The sequence below is a fragment of the Misgurnus anguillicaudatus genome, chromosome 24 (assembly GCF_027580225.2).
Source record: "Misgurnus anguillicaudatus chromosome 24, ASM2758022v2, whole genome shotgun sequence".
Taxonomy (NCBI): domain Eukaryota; kingdom Metazoa; phylum Chordata; class Actinopteri; order Cypriniformes; family Cobitidae; genus Misgurnus; species Misgurnus anguillicaudatus.
In genome coordinates, this window is record NC_073360.2 from 8,384,560 (window position 1) to 8,390,000 (window position 5,441).

Genomic DNA, 5,441 nt, shown 5'->3' on the forward strand with positions numbered 1-5,441 from the left:
TGGGGGCCCTAAGCAAAGTCCAAGAACCGGGCCCCCCATGCCCCAGCATTGCCCAAGGTTTTTCATTTGAATTGCACAACAATAATATTCAGTATATAGAATTAAGTGAGATATATATAAAGCGGATTTATTTTGTTTTACACTGCTTAAAATAACACTAAATTGTTACAGTTTGGTATGACAAAAATTCTTGGTTTAAAAAAATGTTTCACGCCCCTCTCAGATATATTTTTTGCTCGCAAATGTCTTACAGGATGTATTTTAAACAATGTAATTAATACTGCAACTTCAATGTCTGACATCTTACTAAAAAAACTAAATGAGGAAAAAGACGAAGCTTTAGATTATGATTCAGACTGATCTAACAAGCTGAACTTACAAACACCAGCAAACAACATTGTAAGTTGGTTATTGCTTGAATTTATGGATGGGAATCACATAACTCTCATGTTCATATTGTAAAACCAAACTTACTGTGAGATACAACAAGCATATAGACTAGACAAACATTAAAGATGAGATTTGATGACAATAATGAGATACAGAATATGATTGATCTATTTTCGACATGATTAAAACCCCTGCGTGGTGTCTTTATCATGTTTATACCTGTACGAGCGTGGAACAAAAAATGCGTGTCACCAATCACAGGTGTGAAGCCCAAAGTCTTTAAAGTAAACTTGACCATAGAGTGAATGTTGTGCAGTTACGAGAGCAGAGAGAGTCGAGGGAGCGCTCATTCCAGCACTTGTGTGGCTGCATTTGTGAGCGCTGAGCAGAGGTGCGTTTTCCCGTAGAGTTTCGCTCATGAAGTAGCCTATATGTGCCCTCACAAGGATGCGCGCATATATTATTCTGCGTACAGACTCGCACATATCGTGCTCGTGCATGCTTCATCCGTACCTTAGATTTGGGTCTGAATAAACGTAACATACTTTCGCACACCTTGTGGCCAGTAGGGGGCCCCCCAAGCCCGTGGGGCCCCATGCAATTGCGTGGTTTGCGTGGTGGGTAAACACGCCTCTGTATGCATGCTAACTTAAACTGCCCCGCTCACTGTACATGTGCTCCTTTAACCGTCCCCACTCACTGTACATGTGTTCCCTTAAACTCCCCACTCACAGAACTCGTGCTCCGTTTAACTGCCCCCGCTCACTGTACATGTTCTCCCATTAAAGGGACATTAAGTAGGATTTTCCTCCATCTACTGGTGAAATTGTATTTTGCATTCAAACAATAGTGCTCTAGCGCCTCGCTTTTCCAAAGGCGTGTTGCAACTACGGTAGCCGTTATGTAATCACTGATCTCCTTGTCAGTTTCAGCTGGTTCACGTGTTCTGAACGAAAACACGTTGCGGTATGCTAGTGCTTTTTGTCCCTCTCTGCTATTATAGTTTTTCAATATGCCGAAATGACATGGAAGCCTCCTTGGACTTACCCATTCAATGTTAATAAAGATAAGAAATTAAGCTTACAAAGAAAAGTCAGATCATCGGCAGAGGTAATTTGACACCAATGATGTCATATTTATGAATAAAGACATTGATTTTGCCTAATACAATACTTAAGAAACTACACATTGTCCCTTTTACCGCCCCTGCTCACTGCTCCAATTAACATCCCCACTCACTTTGTGTGCTGCTTTTAACTGTCATCGCTCACTGTACATATGCTCCCTTAAAGTCCCAACTCACTGTAGATGTGCTCCCGTCAGTCAAGCAAATAGAAATAACAGATGTTTATAGCATACAGTATAGAATAAAGTATAAATGTGTGTATATTATGGATGTATTTACAAATACTGCTTTTAGCTCGTTTTTGTGTTTTCTTTAAAAGAGATTTTGTGAGTATGTTTCATTTGTTTAGACAAAAATAGTTTTGATTTTGGTCAGTATATCCAAAAACAGTGTATCCATAAATAGACCTTTGTTTCCTTCTCATGTTAGCAAGTCCACTTTTCTGGTAGCTTTCAGTAAATTAATTTCTTCTCGATAATGATTTATAAAACTTGTGAGATCTTTACCCTCAGATCTGACACAAAAACAGAACAGAGTCAAAGCCTCAGGTTAAACCTTGTTATATGACATGGTTGGTAAGATTTTATTGGCAAATAGTTCAAATGAATTATATAATAATGAATTTGATTTCCTAAAAAGTATAAGTAGCATTTATGTTGGGCCAGTATGCTGTGTTGTGAGAAGGGTGTGGTGGGCCACTTTGAGTGAAAAAGTCCAGGGCCACTTTTTGGTCCCAGTCCTCCCCTGATCTCGTGAACACCTTTACACAATCACACAAACATTAAAAAGTGGTATAAAATATATAATTCTAAATATAATTTTGTCAGGGTGTTAATGTCAACCCGAGAAGCAATTGCTACTTTAGAAATTTTAATAACTTAGTTGCAAGTTTGAGGTAAAATGCACTTTGCATTTAGGTTGTCGATGTCAAAACGCTGCTTCAATCCAGATGAGTAGGCTATTGTATAGGGCAAATTTAATGTAGCATGGCTCTCAATTCTCACGGATTCGCTGTTAGACACACCGCAGCAAGCAATAGCCATCATTTCAACGTCTTGTTTCAGTATAGACTTGATATATCCAGGCTATGTGTGGCCCACTTCTAGCCCAAATAAACTTTAATTTGGTTACATGTGGTTTTTGACAAAATCATTTGTAAGATGTATGCTATTTCATCATGTAAGCAAAGTTAACATTGTATTTCTTTAAAGTGTTTTATGCATTGTCTGTACGTAGCCACAATTAACTCTTTACCTGCCAGCGTTTTAAAAAAAAGTTGCCAGCCAGCGCCAGCATTTTTCATGATTTTCACAAAAGTTTAATGCCTTCCAGAAAATGTTCTTCTTTAAATATATAAACAAACAATATATCAGATGAAAGAATAGACCCTCTGCTTTAAAAAAAAAACAAAAAAACTTTCATCCTACCTTCATGAGTTCTCTTGTTATCACTTCTCAAACATGGGTAGGTTTCTTCAAAAACACCCAATTTTGAGCAAAAAGCTGAGATAATTCCATTTTTGCGAAGGGCTTTTGTTAGAGATCAGATGCAGAGCGATCTTTAAAACATACACAGAGTTCTTTCTCTTTCATGTGGGGCGCTACTTCTGGGTTGTATAAGTTGCACCTGGTGGATAATAATAAAAAACTGCGTAAAAAAGTACCTTGGTGCCATCAAAAGTAACAAGTCCAAGCCGAAAACCAAGTTGTAACCGTGACTGAAAGAGGTTATTGCTCTAGGGCATGCTCACGCTACAGGACTGTGAGAGTAACTGAAGTGTTGTGGCGCTGCTTTTCCATCGAGAAGAGGACACCTTGAGATCAGATACAGAAACATGCAACTGCAGCCCGGCTAGCTCAGTCGGTAGAGCATGAGACTCTTAATCTCAGGGTCGTGGGTTCGAGCCCCACGTTGGGCGTGTCAGCTGCTTCTCTCGTTGGAGCTCTTCTTTGCAGCCCTGGGTTCCAGGTGGTGGGAACTTCAGAAAAATCCTGACCAAGGCGTCTTTGCGTTTCTGTTGCAAAAGAGGTTTCCCATGCTCTCCTGTGTACACGGTTGTGTCTTCGCGTTATCCTTATCCGTTTCGCCCGCTGACAAGAGCCCTCTGATGTGTCTCCCACCATCCCACGTCACGCTGCCGTCCGTCTCTGTGGGGCAATCGGTTAGCGCGTTCGGCTGTTAACCGAAAGGTTGGTGGTTCGAGCCCACCCAGGGACATTGGGAGCTTTTCAATGACACGCAGAGCGCCACAGGGCCATGTCAGCCTTGTAGCCATCTGAAAGACAATAGGTTCTTCTTCTTCACTTGTGCCACTTCACTGGGTTTTTGAAGGATTTATTTACAGGAATGTATGATCAGAGTATTAAAGCTCAAAGACCCGGAATTTAAAAAACTGTGTAAAGAAGTACCTTGGTGCCACCAAAAGGAACAAGTCCAAGCCGAAACCCAGTTGTAACCGTGACTGAAAGAGGTTATTGCTCTAGGGCATGCTCACGCTACAGGATTGTGAGAGTAACTGAAGTGTTGTGGCGCTCACACTGCACGACAAGGTTCCTGTCATCTGCCACGAGCCAGAGGTTTCGCAGGAGACTTTGAATATTCTGCCTGCGATAGCGCGCTCCGTCCGGTGGCCACCGAGCTTGCCTTAACTTGTGCAACATGCAAGGCATCTGCTTTTTGCTGTTCCATCGAGAAGGGGTCACCTTGTGACTGGGCTCTTTCACTTGTGCCACTGCACTGGGATTTTGAAGGATTAATTTAAAGGACTGTCTGATCAGAGTATTAAAGTTAAAAGACTGGAATTTAAAAAACTGTGTAAAGAAGTACCTTGGTGCCACCAAAAGGAACACGTCCAAGCCGAAACCCAGTTGTAACTGTGACTGAAAGTGGTCTGAAAGAGGTTATTGTCTCAGGGCAAGCTCGCGCTACAGGGCCGTGAGAGTAACTGAAGTGGTGTGGCGCTCACACTGCATGACAAGATTCCTGTCATCTGCCACGAGCCAGAGGTCTCGCAGCAGACCTTGAATATTCTGCCTGCGATAGCGCGCTCCGTCCAGTGGCCACGTAGATCGAGCTTGCCTTCACTTGTGCAACATGCAAGGCATCTGCTTTTTGCTTTTCCATCGAGAAGAGGACACCTTGAGATCAGATACAGAAACATGCAACCGCAGCCCGGCTAGCTCAATCGGTAGAGCATGAGACTCTTAATCTCAGGGTCGTGGGTTCGAGCCCCACGTTGGGCGTGTCAGCTGCTTCTCTCGTTGGAGCTCTTCTTTGCAGCCCTGGGTTCCATGTCGTGGGAACTTCAGAAAAATCCTGACCAAGGCGTCTTTGCGTTTCTGTTGCAAAAGAGGTTTCCCATGCTCTCCTGTGTACACGGTTGTGTCTCCAGTCTTCGCGTTATCCGTTTCGCCCGCTGACAAGAGCCCTCTGATGTGTCTCCCACCATCCCACGTCACGCTGTCGTCCGTCTCTGTGGCGCAATCGGTTAGCGCGTTCGGCTGTTAACCGAAAGGTTGGTGGTTCGAGCCCACCCAGGGACGTTGGGAGCTTTTCAATGACACGCAGAGCGCCACAGGGCCATGTCAGCCTTGTAGCCATCTGAAAGACAATAGGTTCTTCTTCTTCACTTGTGCCACTTCACTGAGTTTTTGAAGGATTTATTTACAGGAATGTATGATCAGAGTATTAAAGCTCAAAGACCCGGAATTTAAAAAACTGTGTAAAGAAGTACCTTGGTGCCACCAAAAGGAACAAGTCCAAGCCGAAACCCAGTTGTAACCGTTACTGAAAGAGGTTATTGCTCTAGGGCATGCTCACGCTACAGGACTGTGAGAGTAACTGAAGTGTTGTGGCGCTCACACTGCACGACAAGGTTCCTGTCATCTGCCACGAGCCAGAGGTTTCGCAGGAGACTTTGAATATT

The 5,441-nt window shown here is 43.1% G+C and overlaps 4 non-coding genes across 4 annotated transcripts; all 4 read left to right on the forward strand.

Moving 5' to 3' along the window:
- The first annotated feature begins 3,361 nt into the window (after positions 1-3,361).
- trnak-cuu (transfer RNA lysine (anticodon CUU)) lies at positions 3,362-3,434 on the forward strand. Its single transcript has one exon. It is a non-coding gene; the product is annotated as a tRNA-Lys (tRNA).
- Positions 3,435-3,659: 225 nt separating this feature from the next.
- trnan-guu (transfer RNA asparagine (anticodon GUU)) lies at positions 3,660-3,733 on the forward strand. The gene has a single exon. It is a non-coding gene; the product is annotated as a tRNA-Asn (tRNA).
- A 952-nt stretch (positions 3,734-4,685) lies between these two features.
- trnak-cuu (transfer RNA lysine (anticodon CUU)) lies at positions 4,686-4,758 on the forward strand. Its single transcript has one exon. It is a non-coding gene; the product is annotated as a tRNA-Lys (tRNA).
- Positions 4,759-4,984: 226 nt separating this feature from the next.
- trnan-guu (transfer RNA asparagine (anticodon GUU)) lies at positions 4,985-5,058 on the forward strand. The gene has a single exon. It is a non-coding gene; the product is annotated as a tRNA-Asn (tRNA).
- Positions 5,059-5,441: the final 383 nt, after the last annotated feature.